This window comes from Cynocephalus volans, chromosome 11 (assembly GCF_027409185.1).
Source record: "Cynocephalus volans isolate mCynVol1 chromosome 11, mCynVol1.pri, whole genome shotgun sequence".
NCBI lineage: Eukaryota > Metazoa > Chordata > Mammalia > Dermoptera > Cynocephalidae > Cynocephalus > Cynocephalus volans.
This window is the reverse complement of record NC_084470.1, coordinates 110,521,166-110,538,156: the sequence shown is the minus strand read 5'-3', so window position 1 is coordinate 110,538,156 and position 16,991 is coordinate 110,521,166. Positions and strand designations below refer to the sequence as shown.

At 37.7% G+C, this 16,991-nt stretch overlaps 1 protein-coding gene and 1 pseudogene across 1 annotated transcript in view; both read right to left on the bottom strand.

Annotated features, from left to right (window-relative positions):
* USH2A (usherin) overlaps positions 1-16,991 on the bottom strand; it is a 763,885-nt gene that overhangs the window by 190,298 nt on the left and 556,596 nt on the right. The gene's annotated exons all lie outside the window — the stretch shown is intronic.
* On the bottom strand, positions 6,580-6,686 carry LOC134391468 (U2 spliceosomal RNA; annotated as a pseudogene).

Here is a 16,991-nt window from a genome sequence, read left to right as displayed (position 1 = left end):
GAAGAGGAACATGTATGAGGAGATGCTCCAAAGGAAAATATACTAAAATTAATGCTCAGTGAACTCAGGGGACTAAAAAAATACAATAGCATATGTCCCTGATAATAAGAAGCATGTTGACAAATTTGCAGAAACAGATGTTGGAAAAGATGATGAGTTAGATGAGAAATAACCTTTGAAGCCTTGAGGTTGTGGAAGTGATGCATGGATATCACAGCAGAAAACTAGGAAGCAACCGGACATACGGGACTAGAGTTTAGGGAAAAATCAGGGCCGGCGATCTTTGAGACAGTATGAATAAAGCTGTAAGAATGTTTGAACTATCTGAGCAGGAGGGAGAGTGTTTCTGTTGAGGGCACCCAGGATTAATGAGTGCGTTTGCAATGGAACCAATAAAAGAAACCAATGATTGTTCAGAGAGCCAGGGACAAAGTGGCAGCTAAAGGCCTCGGTGAATTAGGAGGAAGAACTGGGTTTTGCTGAGAGAGTCACTCAGAGGGCATGTCAGTGACAGCTGCTTCTGCTGAAAGTACAAGAGGAAGAGAAGTTAGAAGGTGTTGGGGAAGGAGAGGGAAGTTAGGAAGCAGAAAGAGTAATGGCAGAATCTCGAGAATAAGCTCCGTATTCTGTAAGGTCTCCTTAAACAAAAGAAGGTTTGATAATCAGAAAGTCATGGTGATCATAAGACTGTTGACTGGATCTGTACAACAGTACTAAATTTACTCCAAATTCTTCCAAGAGTTCTTCCCATAACAGAATATGTAGCATATTCTGTTTACATACATTAAAGATGTAAACAGAAAATTCCAGTCCAAATTATAAGTCATCTCCAATTGTCTACATTGATGAGAAAGGAAATTTAGAATGTGGGTGTAGAAAAGGTGATTTGACATCCTACATCCTACAACTCAACACTCTTTCTACAAAACACACAGAAACATGGCTGAATTTATTTATTTATGTTTAAAAAATTGTAAAATTATTTCTTCAGTTCAAGCTACCAGTCACTGAAAAAATCAGGGAGAGAAAATCAAAGAAAGAAGAGATTCCCTGATACCCAATGTCATAGTATATAAAATAGGAGCCTCATCATGGGCCGAGCCCGTGGCGCACTTGGGAGAGTGCCGCGCTGGGAGTGCAGCGACGCTCCCGCCGCGGGTTCGGATCCTATATAGGACTGGCCGGTGCACTCACTGGCTAAGTGCCGGACACGAAAAAAAAAAAAAAAAATAGGAGCCTCATAGTTTTACCTCAAATTTGGTAAGAAAAAAGGGAGAAAACTCTTTTTCCTCAATCTCTGACTTCATGTGCCACACTCAACCTCTCATGTAGGAGGATTTATGAATGACCATAGTGTTTTAACCTTCATTTAAAGACTCCCAGCCTATGCAGCTATCATAAAGATTTCTGAAAAGTTATCGTGTAAAAATATCATTTACATCATTCAGTATCTTGAGGCAAATTTTAAAACAATGACTTGTGAATGCTATAAAGACATTATACCTCAGACTCTTAAACAGCCCCAAACTGATGTGGAACTGAAGAAACAGCCATGGTTCCAATTAAATGGAACAGAAGACATGATCTCTGTTCTCTCTCTGCTTTCCCTGAGCTTCATGCCTTGAAATCATGCATTTTGGAATACTAGCAGTACTGTAATAAAATATCTTCCGTGTTCATGTTATTTTCTTAGCTTATCCATTTATGGAGAATAAATAAGTAAACTTCACAGGCAGTCCAGTACTCCGTGAAGCTGTCAGCTGTAGTGTTTGTCATATTTCAGTCAAAGCCAGAACCAGCCAGTTATCTTCATCTAGCACAGGCTCTACATTCTCAAGTACCAGAATTAATGAATTAGCTATTGATTAAATTCCACTCTAGCAAATCCACCAAGGCAAATAAATGAACTACCCAGGGCACATGTAGGCCACGGTCAGACATGTCCGGGCTATCGATCAGCAGTTAGTATTCTTTTGGGATACAGAAGCAGCTGATGATAATATGACAAGTATGGAAAATGCAATGTAGAAACAGAGTTTGTTTCTAGAGAACCAGCTTATAAATCTAGAAGGGTCCATCTGATCTTTCTATATTTGAGTGCCATGGAATCTCTGGTTTATATATAATAGGAAAAACCTGCATAAAAGCTTATACTGCAGTCAAAAGCAAGGGACATAAGTTAAGGCCAAAGACAAAGGTAAGTTGAACTCCAGCTATCTGTATGTGTTGTTAACACACATAAAACTTAAATTTTATTGACTACTGCATTTTACCAAAAATAAACAAAGAATCTAAGAAATGCATGTCTGATTAGAAACCGAATTATTTTAAATGCTATAGAAGTAAATCCAGTCTACTGATATTTTTCTGGAAAGATTACATGTTTAATTTTGCATGTCGCTAATATAAAAGACATTTTGAAAGATCGAAATAGAAGCATAATTAACAAGCATACATTGCCAGAAGTAATAATGAGATTACACAAACAATAACATGCACAGAGGAGGCTAACTGCTTTGGTGTTGGTGTAATTTTGATTAATGGCTTGGCAGCCTATACGTTCTCATTAGAGTCTTGCCTTTGGAAAATGTTACTCTGCTACAATGGATGGTTTTAAGAAAGGAAAGATTTACATGCCAATATTTGGTTGTGAATGATTTCTATCGAGTTTTCACTAGACTTCTGACTAGGAAAAATAAAAAGGAAAGGTGCCAGAGGCATTACAGTGGAGTGGGGCTTCCTATGTTGGCCAATATGGAGTAACCCCATTACAGCCTATCTCTCCTACTGATTACAAATAAAGTCTGCACAAATTAAAAAATAGTAAAAAATTACAAAAGTAACTGAGGACTCTGACAAGTTAACAAAAGCAGGCAGATCTTGAAGGGAGTCAAAACTTGAAGAACAAATGTTACAGGATGAGTTTCCCATTTTTCTCTCTCTCTTTTAACTACCATCTTTGACCCAAGGGCAGCCCAACCCAGTGGGGAACTGTGAACTGGGCAAGCAAAGACTTAGTGAAAGCCAATCTTTTTGGCCAGAGTACCTAGAATAAAAAACAAAACCTTCTAAGCTAGAGTGTGGGGAAATCCCCATTTTGTTTTATTTTCTCTTCTTTTCTCTGGGCCCTGCATTGAGGATGATTCCAGACAAGGAGCTGCACTATGGCAGCTGTGGCCAAATAAGAATCTAAAATTCCAAGAAAAGCCCATGTTTATGTAGAGAGGAACCAGGAAAGGGGGCCCCTGTAGTCCAAAGAATGTGGGAAAAATCCTTCTTACTATTTTCTCTTTCATTGCCCAAGAACAGCTCCAGCTATGCAAACTGAGAGGCAGCTTGGAAGGCAAAAATTCCAAGAGAAACCATATAATTTTAGCCAAAGATACAGGGAAGGAAGTCCAAAGGAGCTGGAAAGTATTAAGGAAATCTCAGAGAAGAGAAAACGAAAAGATCTCCTAATTTGAAATAAGAACCAACACAAGTACTGACTCACCTCTGAGCTCCACATTCTTGATTGCCTCACGTGCACAGAATGTCCAAGCAGCATAGCAAAAACTTTGAGATCTAAATAGTTACATAATTCCCCAGACAAATTCCAAATTATCCACTGAGAGGTGCACATATAGGACACACATAAAGTAGCACAGAAACGTTTTTGAAAAATAAAATGACCAGGCAAGACAGAATTTGCACACTGAAGCTAACCAGTTGGTCACCCACTGAAAAAAGCAAAGAAAAACTTCAACTTTCTTCTGAGGATTTTAACAGGACTCAGATTATTACAACCTAATATTCAAATTGTCCAGGAAACAATCCCAAAACACTCAAAATTACACTAATCAAAAGATAGCTGGAGGGCCGAGCCCATGGCACACTCGGGAGAGTGCGGCGCTGGGAGTGCAGCGACACTCCCGCCGCGGGTTCGGATCCTATATAGGAATGGCCGGTGCAGTCACTGGCTGAGTACCGGACATGAAAAAGACAAAAAAAAAAAAAAGATAGCTGGAGTAGTTATATTAATATCAGACAAAACAGACTTAAGAAAAAGGAAATTATCAGAAAGGAAAAGGGATATCACACAATGATACAAAGGTCAGTGTAAAAAGACATAATAAGCCTAAGTGTGTATGCACCTAATAATAAAACAGCAAAATACAGGGGCAAAGCTGATATGTCTGACAAAAAAATAAATAAATTCACAATTATATTTGGAGACTTCAACACTCCTCTCACAATAATTGATAGAACAAGCAAGCAGAATATCAGCAAGTATATAGATGATATGAATATTACTATCACTTAACTTGACCTAGTTGATATTTATAAAACACTGTCCGATGACAGCACAATACACATTCTCTTCAAGAGCACAAAGAACATTCGCCAAGATAGATTGTATTCTGGGTCATGAAACAAACCTTAACAAATCTAAAAAAATTGAAATAATGAAACTGTATTCTCAGATCATAAGAGAATTAAACTAGAAATCCACACAGAAACATATCTGAAAAATCTCAAAATATTTGGAAATTAAACAGTCCCCTTCTAAATAACCCAAGGGTCACAGAAGTCTCAAGGGATATTAAAAAGTATTTTGAATAAATGAAATGAAATGCAACATTTCAAAACTTGTGAAATTCACTTGAAGCAGGGACTAGAGGAAAATTCATAGCATTAAATGCCTATAGAAAAAAAGAAGGAAGGTCTTAAATCAATAAGGTAAGCTCTCCTTTTTAAGAAAAGGAGAAAGGATAGCAAAGCAAGAAGAAAAGAATAAAGAGCAGAAATTGATGCAATAGAAAACAGAAAACAGTACAGAAAATCAATAAACCCCCAAAGATGATTCTTTGAAAAGATGTACAAATTGATAAAACTCTTGGCTGACTAAGGAAGAGAGAAGACAAGTATTACCAGTATCAGGAATGAAAGAGCACAAATCAATTCAGACTCTACAAACGTAGTACAAACAACTTTCTGCCTATAAATTTGACAAATTTGGTAAAATTAACCAATTCTTTACACACACAAGAAAACAAAATTCACTCGAGAGGAAATAGATAGCCTGAATCATCCTATATCATTAAGAAAATTAAATTCTGAGTTAAAAACATTCCACCAAGAAAATATCCAGGCAATGGTGGGTTTTACTGGTGAATTCTACCCATACTCGAATAAATAGTAACATTTTTGCACACTTTCTTCCATAAAATAGAAGAGAAGGGGACACCTCCCAACTCATTTTATGGGACCAGAATTACCATGATACCTAAACCTGGTAGAAGGATTACAAGAAAAGAAGACACAGTCCAATATATTTTAGGAGCATAAAGGTAAAATTCTTAGAAAGATAATAGCAAATTGCATCCAGTGATATATATATATAAAGGAAAATATGTCACAATCAAGTTGGGCTTACCCAGAGAATATAGGCTAATTAATTGCTTGAAAGTCAATCAATATATATAACCATACTACAAAATAAAAATGTAGAAAAAGCATTTGACATAATTTAATATCTATTTATAATGAAACTCAGCAAATTATAAATAAAAGGTAAATTCTTCAACTTGATAAAAGACATTCCCCCAAAATCCATAGGTAACATCCATAGGTAACATCATATCTGGTAAAAGACTGAAAGCTTTCTTTTTAAGTTTGGGAACAAGTCAAGGTTGTGCTCTTACCACCTTACTGAAGTAGCCAGTAAAATAAGGCAGGAAAAAGAAATGAAAGGCACACAGATTGGAGAGGAAGAAATAGTTTCTTTTTGTAGAAGATCTGTGTAGATCTAAGGAATCTGTAGAAAAGCTCCTAAGACTCCTCACAAGTTTAGCAAGATTGCTAAATATAAGATCATTGTAAAAAATCACACTAGCAACAAACAATTGGATTTGAATTTGTTTCAAAAACTCATTAACGATAGCATCCTCAAAAAGAAATGATTAGGTACAGATCTAATAAAATATGTCCAGTTATCTGTATACTGAATTCTACAAAACACTGATGAAATAAATGAAAGAGGATCCAAATAAATGAGTGATACTGTGTTCATGAATTGGATCACTTGATATTGTTAAGATGTCAGTTCTTCCCCAATTGACCTACAGATTCAATACAGTCCTAACCAAACCCACGGAAGAATTTTTTTGTAGATATCAAACAAGCTGTTTTCAAAATTTATATGAAAGGGCAAAGTAATAAGAAAAGCCAAAACAATTTTTAAAATGGTCAAAGTTGGAAGATTCATGTTATATTCATCAAGACTGTATGATATTAGTAAATGAATGTACACATTGGTCAACTAAAGAGAAAAGAGAGTTCAAAGAATGACCCACAAAATGTGTTTAAATTGTTTTATGACAAAGGCCCAACAATATTCAGCAGAGAAAAGAAAGTTTTTCTGACAAATTATTTTGGAACAATTTGACACCCACATGCAAAGAAAATTAACCTTGACCCAAATCCTAGTTTATACAAAAATTAACACAAAATGGATCATAGACATAAATTCAAAATGTAAACATATAAAAGTTCTAGAAGAAAAGATAGGATAAAATCTTTGTGACCTTGAGTCAGGCAAGTAGTTCTTAGATACAACACCATATGCACAAACTGTAAAGAAAAAAAAAATTAAACTGATAAGAACAGATACTACACTTGATCTTAGCCAAAAGGCTAGAAATTGGCATGCTGACAGTATTGATTTGGCCATCACATCTTGGACACGGGAGGTGACGGTCAGCTTTGTATCCCACAAATATGCATAATCAATAAAGAAAAAAAAATTTAGAGCACTGAAGGGTTTGAGAGTAAGGCACTGGGTGATAGAGAAGTAGAGGTGAAGGTAAAAATAGGTATTTTCAAAACCGTAACCCCCAGCAGGCCATAAATCTGGCTATCTTGATTTTCTCACTAAAATTACTCAGTTTTGAATGTAGCCATCTCCCTCCCCCATTCAATAAAATCACTTAATGAGAAAAAAAAAGATAGACTCTACTGAAATTTAAAACTTTGGCTCTGCAAATGACATAATTATAGGAATTGAAAAGAAGCCACAGACTGGAATAAAATATTTGCAAATCTGACAGAAAACTCATACCCAAAATATATTTTTAAAACTCTCAAAACTCAACAATAAGAAAACAAATATTCCAATTAACAGATTGGCAAAAGATTTGAAGAGGCCCTTCACTGGAGTAGTAAACAAATGCCAAATAAGCCCATTAAAGACAATCAATATCATCAGTCATTAGGAAAATGTAAATTAAAACCATGAAAACACACCACTAAATACCTATTAAAATGCCAATTTTAAAAAAAAAGAGGAAAAATACCCCATAAAATATCAATTTCTAGCAAAAGTGTGGAGCAACTTGAACTCTCGTAAAATGCTAGCAGGATGCAAAATGTTACAGGCACTTTGTAAATGAGTTTGGCAGTTTCTTATGACTCAGCAATTCAGCTTCTACTTATATACCCAGGTGAAATGAAAACCAATGTTTACATAAAAACCTGAATATAAATATTTATAGCAACTTTATTCATACTCATCAAGAACTAGAAATTACCCAAACTGTACACAAACTATGGTACTGTCATTACTAAGTAACAAAAAGTAACAACTACAGGTAAATGTACAATAAGATGGATGGATTTTAAATGCATCATGCTAAGTGAAAGAAGCCAGACTTAAATGGCTACTACATATTGTACGATTTTATTTATATGACTATATGGAAGACTAAACCAGAGCAATGTTTGCTTTACGTTGGGAAAGGGTAGAAGATGGGTTGGTAACAAAGGAGCAGCGTGAAGGAACATTTTGACATAATGGAACTGTTTTATATCTTGATTGTGGTGGTGTTTACATACTCTATGCACTTGTCAAAACTCACAGGACTACTGAGCAAAAAGAGTAAATTTTACTGTATGTAAATTTAAAAAGAAAACTTTTAAATGTAAGAGAATAATTAAAAAATAAACAAATTTAGGGAACCCAGAATCTTTTTGGAGTTGAATTCATTATTAAAACTAGGCTGTTTTCTTCACATCCTTGTTAGTTTTTAATTAGAATCTCTATTTTTTCTTTTTGCCTGTCTAAAACCAACTTTATTCATATTTCACATTTAATTGATATTTGGCAGAGGATGCAATGTTAAGATGAAAAGTTTTTGTAATTCAGAATTTTGAAGGTATTGGACCATTGTCTTTTAGCAGTGAATGTTGTTTAAAAGTCTGATGATGCTATTCAAATTCCAATGCAGTATACACATGATATTGGGACTTTTCTTCCTGGAAGATTTTTGGATGTGCTTTTTAAACCTGGTATTCTGAAACTTCCATATAACATTCCTTTACAGATTATCACTTTTCAGTCATTATGTTGGTATGTAGGGAACCTTTTAATCTGTATAAAAGTGACTTTGGTTCTAGGATATTTTCTTGTCATCTGTCTTTGATTATTTCCTCCCCTTTTTTTCTTCTGTTCTCTCTTTATGGAACTTTTAAATCAAATATCCTGGATATTTTCTAATTAAAAAATTTCTTTTAATATCTTTGTCTTTTTTATTGCACTTTCAGGGACATTTGCTCACATTTTCAATGCAGCTCTCACACTTTTTTTTTTTTTTTTTCTTTCTTTTTTTAATTAGTACCATTATTTTTTTAAATTTTTTAATTTTTTTTAATTTTTTTTTTTAAATTTTATTTTGTCGATATACATTGTAGCTGATTATTGCTCCCCATCACCAAAACCTCCCTCCCTTCTCCCTCCCCCCTCCCCCCCAACAATGTCCTTTCTGTTTGCTTGTTGTATCAACTTCAAATAATTGTGGTTGTTATATCTTCTCCCCCCCCTCCCGGTTTGTGTGTGTGTGTGTGTGTATGTGTGTGTGTGAATTTATATATTAATTTTTAGCTCCCTCCAATAAGTGAGAACATGTGGTATTTCTCTTTCTGTGCCTGACTTGTTTCACTTAATATAATTCTCTCAAGGTCCATCCATGTTGTTGCAAATGGCAGTATTTCATTCGTTTTTATAGCTGAGTAGTATTCCATTGTGTAGATGTACCACATTTTCCGTATCCACTCATCTGATGATGGGCATTTGGGCTGGTTCCAACTCTTGGCTATTGTAAAGAGTGCTGCGATGAACATTGGGGAACAGGTATACCTTCGACTTGATGATTTCCATTCCTCTGGGTATATTCCCAACAGTGGGATGGCTGGGTCGTATGGTAGATCTATTTGCAATTGTTTAAGGAACCTCCATACCATTTTCCATAGAGGCTGCACCATTTTGCAGTCCCACCAACAATGTATGAGAGTTCCTTTTTCTCCGCAGCCTCGCCAGCATTTATCGTTCATAGTCTTTTGGATTTTAGCCATCCTAACTGGGGTTAGATGGTATCTCAATGTGGTTTTGATTTGCATTTCCCGGATGCTGAGTGATGTTGAGCATTTTTTCATATGTCTGTTGGCCATTTGGATATCTTCCTTAGAGAAATGCCTACTTAGCTCTTTTGCCCATTTTTTAATTGGGTTGCTTGTTTTCTTCTTGTAAAGTTGTTTGAGTTCCTTATATATTCTAGATATTAATCCTTTGTCAGATGTATATTTTGCAAATATTTTCTCCCACTCTGTTGGTTGTCTTTTAACTCTTTTAATTGTTTCTTTTGCTGTGCAGAAGCTTTTTAGTTTGATATAATCCCATTTGTTTATTTTTCCTTTGGTTGCCCGTGCTTTTGGGGTCGTATTCATGAAGTCTGTGCCCAGTCCTATTTCCTGAAGTGTTTCTCCTATGTTTTCTTTAAGAAGTTTTATTGTCTCAGGGTGTATATTTAAATCCTTAATCCATTTTGAGTTGATTTTAGTATACGGTGAGAGGTATGGATCTAGTTTCATTCTCCTGCATATGGATATCCAGTTATCCCAGCACCACTTGCTGAAGAGGCAGTCCCTTCCCCAGTGAATAGGCTTGGTGCCTTTGTCAAAGATCAGATGGAAGTAAGTGTGTGGGTTGATTTCTGGATTCTCTATTCTATTCCAATGGTCAGTGTGTCTGTTTTTATGCCAGTACCATACTGTTTTGGTTATTATAGCTTTGTAGTATAGCTTAAAGTCAGGTAGTGTTATGCCTCCAGCTTTATTTTTTTTGCTGAGCATTGCTTTGGCTATTCGTGGTCTTTTATTGTTCCATATAAATGTCTGAATAGTTTTTTCCATTTCTGAGAAAAATGTCTTTGGAATTTTGATGGGGATTGCATTGAATTTGTATATCACTTTGGGTAGTATGGACATTTTCACTATGTTGATTCTTCCAATCCAAGAGCATGGAATATCTTTCCATCTTCTTGTATCCTCTCTAATTTCTCTCAGCAGTGGTTTGTAGTTCTCATTATAGAGATTTTTCACCTCCTTGGTTAACTCAATTCCTAAGTATTTTATTTTTTTGGTGGCTATTGTAAATGGGCAAGCTTTCTTGATTTCTCCTTCTGCATGTTCACTATTGGAGAAAAGAAATGCTACTGATTTTTGTGTGTTGATTTTGTATCCTGCTACTGTGCTGAAATCATTTATCAATTCCAACAGTTTTTTTGTAGAGGTTTTAGGCTGTTCGATATATAGGATCATGTCATCTGCAAACAGGGACAGTTTGACTTCATCTTTTCCAATCTGGATGCCCTTTATTTCCTTCTCTTCTCTGATTGCTCTGGCTAGTACTTCCAACACTATGTTGAATAGGAGTGGTGAGAGTGGGCATCCTTGTCTAGTGCCTGTTCTTAAAGGAAAAGCTTTCAGCTTTTCCCCATTCAGGATGATATTGGCAGTGGGTTTGTCATATATGGCTTTAATTATGTTGAGATACTTTCCCTCTATACCTAACTTATAGAGGGTCTTTGTCATGAATGAGTGCTGAACTTTATCAAATGCTTTTTCAGCATCTATAGAGATGATCATATGGTCCTTGTGTTTGAGTTTATTAATATGGTGTATCACATTTATTGATTTGCGTATGTTGAACCAACCTTGCATCCCTGGGATGAATCCCACTTGATCGTGATGAATAATTTTTCGTATGTGTTGCTGTATTCTGTTTGCTAGTATTTTAGTGAGGATTTTTGCATCTATATTCATCAAGGATATCGGCCTGTAGTTTTCTTTTTTGGTTATATCTTTACCTGGTTTTGGTATCAGGATGATGTTTGCTTCATAGAATGAGTTTGGGAGATTTGCGTCCGTTTCAATCTTTTGGAATAGTTTGTAAAGAATCGGTGTCAATTCCTCTTTGAATGTTTGGTAAAATTCTGCTGTGAATCCATCTGGTCCTGGGCTTTTCTTTGTTGGGAGCCTTCTGATAACAGCTTCAATCTCCTTTATTGTTATTGGTCTGTTCAAATTTTCTACATCTTCACGGTTCAGTTTTGGGAGCTTGTGTGTGTTCAGAAATTTATCCATTTCCTCCAGATTTTCAAATTTGTTGGCGTATAGTTGTTTATAGTAGTCTCGAATGATTCCTTGTATTTCAGATGAATCAGTTGTAATATCGCCTTTTTCATTTCTAATTTTTGTTATTTGAGTCTTCTCTCTTCTTTTTTTTGTTAGCCATGCTAATGGTTTGTCAATTTTATTTATCTTTTCATAAAACCAACTTTTTGATTCATTGATCTTTTGTATTTTTTTTTGGTTTGAATTTCATTCAGTTCTGCTCTGATCTTAATGATTTCTTTCCATCTGCTAACTTTAGGTTTGGATTGTTCTTGTTTTTCTAGTTCTTTAAGGTGAAGTGTTAGGTTGTTCACTTGCCATCTTTCCATTCTTCTGAAGTGAGCATTTAATGCAATAAATTTTCCCCTCAACACTGCTTTTGCAGTATCCCACAGGTTTTGGTATGATGTATCATTGTTTTCATTAGTTTCAATAAACTTTTTGATTTCCTGCTTGATTTCTTCTTGGACCCATATGTCATTAAGTAGAATGCTGTTTAATTTCCATGTGTTTGTATAGTTTCCAGAGTTTTGTTTGTTATTAATTTCTAGTTTTAATCCATTGTGGTCTGAGAAGATACATGGGATAATTCCAATTTTTTTGAATTTATTGAGACATGATTTGTGACCTAATATGTGATCTATCCTGGAAAATGATCCATGTGCTGATGAGAAGAATGAATATTCTGAGGTTGTTGGGTGGAATGTTCTGTAGATATCTGCCAATTCCAATTGGTCAAGAGTCTTGTTTAGATCTTGTATTTCTCTACTGATTCTTTGCCTAGATGATCTGTCTAATATTGACAGTGGAGTGTTCAGGTCCCCTGCTATTATGGTATTAGTGCCTATTTAATTCTTTAGGTCTAATAGAGTTTGTTTTATAAATCTGGCTGCTCCAACATTGGGTGCGTACATATTTATGATTGTTATGTCTTCTTGATGGATCAGTCCTTTTATCATTAAGTAGTGTCCCTCATTGTCTCTTTTTATGGTTTTTAGTTTAAAGTCTATTTTGTCAGATATAAGAATAGCCACTCCAGCTCGTTTTTCTTTTCTGTTTGCATGGTAAATCTTTTTCCATCCTTTCACTCTTAGTCTGTGTGAATCTTTATGGGTGAGGTGGGTCTCTTGTAGGCAGCATATAGTTGGGTCCTGCTTTTTGATCCAGTCAGCCAGTCTGTGTCTTTTAATTGGGGAATTTAAGCCTTTTACATTAAGAGTTGTTATTGAAAGGTGTTGATTTATTCCTAGCATTTTATTGGTTGTTTGGTTGTCTTAGGTGTCTTTTGTTCCTTGCTTTCTGATTTACTGTTTGGTTTCTTTGTTTGTTGGTTCCTTAGGTTGTAGATAGTGTTTTTGTTAGCTTGTTTTCTCTTCATGAATGCCATTTTTATTGTACTAGCGGGTTTAGATTTTTCTTAGGTTTTTATGGCAGTGGTAGTTATTTTTCAGGAACCAAACCCAGTACTCCCTTGAGGATTTCTTGTAAGGGTGGTCTTGTGGTAGTGAACTCCCGCAGTTTTTGTTTGTCTGAGAAATATACTATTTGCCCCTCATTTCGGAAGGATAGCCTTGCAGGGTAGAGTATTCTTGGCTGGCAATCTTTGTCTTTTAGTATTTTGAAAATATCATCCCATTCCTTTCTAGCTTTTAGGGTTTGTGATGAAAAGTCTGATGTTAACCTGATTGGGGCTCCCTTATAGGTGATTTGACGCTTCTCTCTTGCAGCTTTTAAGATTCTCTCTTTGTCTCTGAGTTTTGCCAATTTGACTATGACATGTCTTGGAGAAGGCCTTTTTGGGTTGAATACGTTTGGAGATCGTTGAGCTTCCTGGATCTGAAGATCTGTGATTTTTCCTATACCTGGGAAGTTTTCTGCCACTATTTTGTTGAATATGTTTTCAATGGAATCTCCATTTTCCTCCCCTTCTGGAATACCCATGACTCGGATATTTGAGCGCTTGAGGTTGTCTGATATCTCTCTCAGATTTTCTTCCATGTCCTTGATTCTTTTTTCTTTCTTTTTGTCTGCTTGTGTTATTTCAAACAGCCCATCTTCAAGTTCAGAGGTTCTCTCTTCAACTTCGACAAGCCTGCTGGTTAAACTCTCCGTTGTGTTTTTTATTTCGCTGAATAACTTCTTCAGCTCAGCAAGTTCTGCTACATTTTTTTTCAGGACATTGATTTCCTTGTATATTTCCTCTTTCAGATCCTGTATACTTTTCCTCATTTCATCATGATGTCTAGCTGAGTTTTCTTGTATCTCATTCAGTTTCCTTAGAATTATCACTCGAAATTCCTTGTCAGTTATTTCAAGGGCTTCTTGTTCTATAGGATCTAGAGTATGAGATTTATTAACTTTTGGTGGTGTACTTTCTTGATTTTTTGTATTTCTGGTGTCTTTTTTTTGGTGTTTATTCATTGTGGCAGGGGGTTTCACAGTCCACCGGTTTGAGACTAATGACTAACTAGGATGTTGCTGTGGTTGCCAATTTGGTATGGCTCCCGCCGTGACTGCTCAGTTGGCCTCTAGTGTCTTGTGTGTGTGGTTGCCTCGGGTCTTGGGCTTCTCCGGGGATCCACCTTTCTGGTCAGCTTGTACTCTGCTGGGCTGGTGGATCACGTACCACAGGGTGTGTGATCTCTGTTGAGCTTTCACTTTCTGTACAGGACTTCTCCCCGTTCTGTGTGCTCTGGCCCAGGCTGTTAGATCGTGCAGTGGCGACCCCACCGGGTGTGTGGTTTCTGTCGAGTCTCCGCCTCCCTGGCCGCACGTCTCCCCCCTCTGTGCACACTGTGCTGGGCTGGGGTGTGTCTTCTGCACCCCTCGTCTATCAGCTGGGCTTTCAAGACCCTGCTCAGCACTGCCTCGCCCAGGAAGTCTACCAGGTTTCTGCTAGGCACAGACGACCGGTCTCTCTGGGTGCCTTTGTAGCACTGTGTAGATCTTTCTCGGGTCTTGTTCACCTTTGTATCCCCCCGGTATAAACCGAGTCTAGTGCCCGCCTGCAGCCTGCTCTCCGGCAGGTTCAAGCGGACCTGGGAACTCTCCTACCACACTATTCCCAACCAGAAATTCGTTAGGCTTTTTTCCAAACTGGTGGTCGCAGAGATGGTATCTGCCTCCCAGTAACAGGAAGTTTACCGGGCCGGAGTCCAGGGTGTGGTGGAGTGACAGTCGGCCCGCCCGTACTTCCTAGCCCTCCCAACACTGGTCGGGATGCCCCACACCCCCAGCCTCACCAGAGAACCGCGGAGGGAGTGGGGGAGGGAGTGGGAGAGGAGGCCGGCCCGCAGGGTCCGGAAAGCCCCGCGCCAGGCCAAGCAAATGGGCTCAGTGATGGCCGAGCACGGCGGAGCTGCCCGCACCTGGGAAAATGGAGGCAGCACCGGGGCAGTGAGTGGCCTGGTGGTGCAGGCGGGGAGCCGCGTGGGCATCCACCCCCCGAACAGAGCTGTGCCAGGGATCACTCACACTGCTGTGCCAGGTCGGGCGCTCGCTCTGTCTCTGGTTTGTTGCCTTCCGTGTTCTCGGCGCTGCCGCCTCGGGCTGTTCAGTCGCGGCGCCGCTCGGGCGCTCCCAGGAATCTTCTTTAATGCCGGCCTGAAACCTCGAATCCTGAATAGGGCAGCTGGCCGCCTTCAGTGCGGCCCCAGCCTCCGGGATCCTGGCTGCATCCACAGCAGCCCTGGCGCCGTGTTCCCTGTTTCAAGACTCGCTTTTGCAGCTAAGAATCAGTTCTTTTCCTGCTCCACACTTCAAAGCTGTTGCCTGTAAATGAGGCAGCCTCTCCTGCCGGGGGCAAAGTGGCGTTGAGCCCCCACGACCGGCCAGCAGCAGCAGTCCTCCCTTAAGAGATGGCCAGAGGAAGGTCCACAAGTTTCCCGGCTGCCTGAGGCCCAGTGGCCACCTTTTCCACCTCAGCTACTCCGCACCAGCCGCCGCAGCCGCCGCCATCTTGCCCCAACTCCCTAATTCAGCTCTCACACTTTTAATTTCCATAAGGTTTTCCCCTCTTGATTTTTTTTTTTTTTGAAGAATCCTGTTTTGTTTTGTTTTTTTCTATCACTTTTTTTCTTAGGCTTTCAGCCAATCACATGATTTCAGTCTTGAACCTTACTCCACCTTCCCTCCTTCATAATTCTTAAAACTTCTATGTGCTCAGCCTGTCGGGTTTTCTGAAGGGAAATTAGCCTGTTTTGTGTCATTATAGCCCTCTGAGCCACTCAATATTTTAGTTGTAAATTTCTCCATTGTACTAAATCATTTGCCTCTCTCTGGCAAATATTGCTTCCACAATTGTGTTGAAACCTCTCTTCTGTTTTTGTCTCATCTCTTGCATAACATTCTTTTTACATTTTTTTCAACAATTTAACATATTCAGGTACAAACAGTCTTTAACCACAACTAAAAGATATTTTTTCTCTATTATCAACTTCAAGAAGCATCTTAAAAGAAAAAACATCCTAGAGACACAGATACATTTGTTTAATTTCTCATAAGGCTTAGAGATTATTTTTAGCTACAGATAAATATGTAATCTCAGACATATTGTTTTATACCATTTACCTGGGCCTGAGTCATGAGGATGCTAGCAGACAGGAGTTTGACAACATCCACCCACCTAACTATAATTCTTCCTTGAGTTTTTCAAGACTGAACTCAAATGTCCCATCTTCCATGAAGCCTTCACTGATAATCCTGGGTAGAATTTTGTATTTTTCTCTTTATGCTCTTTTTTATACATTGTAAACCTCTATTACAGAGTTTTTCACATTGTTCTATAAACATTTATTTAGGGGAGTGTCTCCCACAGTAGGCTGGAACTTTGCAAATTTAGAATCATGCTTTATACTCATTTGTATTACTTTTCCCTTCTGTGTTACTATAACTACAAATGTGTTTGCCCAAAGAATAAATATCGGTCTCTGGTGCCCATTCACTAGAGTATTTCCACCCTGCATAGTAGGCAATCTTGTGGATAGGTGGGGAAAATCTGCTGAGGGAATTATTAATTAATTAGCACATCAAAATTAGATTAGTATCTATCATGCATTTGATAGAAGATATGCTCAAGAAGACAAGATAGAATTTTTGCCATGAACAGCTCAGAATCCAATTACTTGGGTTTTTCTAATTATTTTAATCACTAGTTGTCAAAATCAGTACAAATATTTTTGAAGTGATTTTAAAAAAGACCTAGAAATTTTGTTATGTTATATGAGGAATCCTTCAGAATTGAAACATTTTATAATAGATTATTTAAGTCTGTGTGTGTGTGTATGTGTGTGTATGTGTGTGTACATGCACATGCATAAGTGTAGGGCAATTCCTGTGGCTTGGGCAAAAGTGTGATACGGATGGGAGTACTCAGATTTCTTTCTCCAGCCTCTACTTGATGTACAGAGATGAACAATTATCATCTAACTTTAGGCTTTGGAAATGACATTAAGTCTTCTTCTTCTTATTATTACGGCCAATTATGAATTGTAGAGACTCACTTT